The sequence below is a fragment of the Diceros bicornis genome, chromosome 5 (genome assembly GCF_020826845.1).
Source record: "Diceros bicornis minor isolate mBicDic1 chromosome 5, mDicBic1.mat.cur, whole genome shotgun sequence".
Taxonomy (NCBI): domain Eukaryota; kingdom Metazoa; phylum Chordata; class Mammalia; order Perissodactyla; family Rhinocerotidae; genus Diceros; species Diceros bicornis.
The window spans coordinates 30,977,848-30,980,290 of record NC_080744.1 but is presented as its reverse complement, the minus strand read 5'-3'; the positions used below and the strand labels follow the sequence as shown (position 1 = coordinate 30,980,290).

Genomic DNA, 2,443 nt, shown 5'->3' with positions numbered 1-2,443 from the left:
TTTCTGCCAAAAATTCAGGACAACAGGCATTTTACATGTTATGTGTCTTTTAAAGAAAGGGTTAGACAGAACCAATTTGATTCATATCTCTTAGAGTTGTGTGGACAGAGATTGCACATTGAAAAAGGTAAAACCTCCCTGGGAATAAAAATTAAGCATTTTTTTCTTTTGCAGGTGTAGATTCACTCTAAGCCAACATCTATTGCCAATCTTCCTTATTTTTTTCTCTCTCCCCCAAAGCCCCAGTACACAGTTGTGTATAGTTGTGTGTTCTTCCGGTCCTTCTATGTGAGCCACTGCCACAGCATGGCTACTGACAGATGAGTGGGGTGGTTCCATGCCAGGGAACTGAACCTGGGCCACCAAAGTGGAGCATGCCGAACTTTAACTACTAGGCCACCAGGGCTGGCTCATATTAATATTTTTAAAAAAGAGTTATTTTTACCCTGTGCCAGGTGGCAATCTCTTCCTGTGGAAGCACATTTATGAAACTAAAGGCACATCAAAATATGATCAAATACATGATGAATTTTTCTTTGCACAAAAAGTCCATGATGGTTATGAATAAAGCCAAGTCAGTTTGAGTTGGAAGAAGATTACTCTTCCATTTGCAGAAAGAGAGTCATTGGGTTTCACAAAACCTGTTCATGAGGTTTGGATAATTCTCATTCTACAAAAGACATGACAGAGGGAAAATTTCATGTCCCTGTTGCATATGCTGTAGATAGGGGGGTTTAAGACTAGTGTCACTACAGAGTATATCAGTGTGATGATTTATGCATAGAAACTGAGTTGCCAGATGTGGGACTCACATACATCACCACTATGGTTCCATAGCATAGGGAAGCCACACCTAAGTGGGATCCACAGGTAGAGAAGGCCTTTTGCCACCCAACTGAAGAAGGAACCTGAAGCACAGCTCTGATCACCAGGGTTTACGACCCAAGGATGTACAAAATGGTGAGAATGATGATAAGAGAGCTCACAGAATGGAATACATGTTCTATGATGGGTGTAGGGGCACAGGACAATGCCATCAGTGGGTCCACATCATACAGAAAGTCATTAATGATGTTGGGACCACAAAAGAGTTGTTGATAAATGAAGAAAATAGGACTTGAATGTCTGAGAAAACCAATGAGCCAGCAAGGAGACACCAGAATGGCACAGAGCTGGCCAGTCATTACAGAGGGATAGTGCAGTGGATGGCAGGTGGCCAGGTACCGATCATAAGCAGTGACACAGAGGAAAGCATTCAGTTGTGCCCAGGGAAAAGAAGAAGGAGAATTAAGTGAAGCAACCAGAGAAAGATAGGGTCTCGGTTTTGGAAAGAAAATTGACCAGCATGTTGGGGACTGTGCAGGTCACATACCAGATCTCTAGGAAGGAGAACTTGGCCAGGAGCATGTGCATAGGGGTGTGGAGTCAGTGGTCCCACCTCGTTGCACAAATTATGGCCATATTCCCAGTCAGAGTCAAGAGGTAGACAAAAAACATCATTTAGAAAAAGATGATCTGCATTTTCCAGGGACCAGGAAAGCCCAACAAGACAAATTGTGTCACAGTAGATATCCCTGACTTATTCATGGTCTCCAGACTGTGGAGAGAAGATAGGTAGATAATGATAAGTCACTGTGCTGCTGAGACTTTTGAACCTTTCCTTGGGATAGGGAGTTTGATTGATGCAGGCAAATGTATTGAATATTTTAAAAGAAAACTTGAATAAATCCTGCCCTATTCTGAATGAGCACTTTGGTCCTGATTCTTTGTAAATGTACAATTCCAGGCAGCTTGAACTTTGTCAGTGGACAAAATCAGTTAAATTTTATCTTCATTTGATATAAAGAAATCTTGAAATAGAGACAAAAATGGTTTGTCTTACATCTAATTTTTTTTCCGTGAAAGCTGTTCATATATAGCAATTAGTGCTATTCACTTCAAAATGTGAGGACACACATGCTATCATCTTAAAATAGATTTGAGTCTGACACTTTTTACCAATTTGAATGGTTTGAGCTTTGACATTATATCAGATTCTCTCCCTTTCTCTCTCTTTCTCGAGGTATTTCCATTAGGAAAATTTATTTTCTATAATTTTTTTTCAGGATACCAGAAGAAAATCAACAAAAGTATTCAGGTAATAAATTCTTCATATAGTTTGGTATTTACTATTTAACAATATTTATAAATTGGTATTTAATCCTTTGTTTTTAGCAACGAAAAGTCACTATTATTCATTCTCTGATGACTAATTTCATATGGTAATTTATCATGCTGCATATACATTTAAAATATATATCATTAAAGATGAATATAACATATGAATTGTATTGGAGAAGGAAATTAATATCACTAAGAAATTCTCTTTTAAAGCTCTTATTACTGCTGCCACAAGTTTCTCTTAAAATTCACTATTTGGAAGATATGACTTTAATCCATTTAA

The 2,443-nt window shown here is 38.2% G+C and overlaps 1 pseudogene; it reads right to left on the bottom strand.

Moving 5' to 3' along the window:
- Nucleotides 1–645: 645 nt before the first annotated feature.
- Nucleotides 646–1,593, bottom strand: LOC131405904 (olfactory receptor 11H7-like; annotated as a pseudogene).
- Nucleotides 1,594–2,443: the final 850 nt, after the last annotated feature.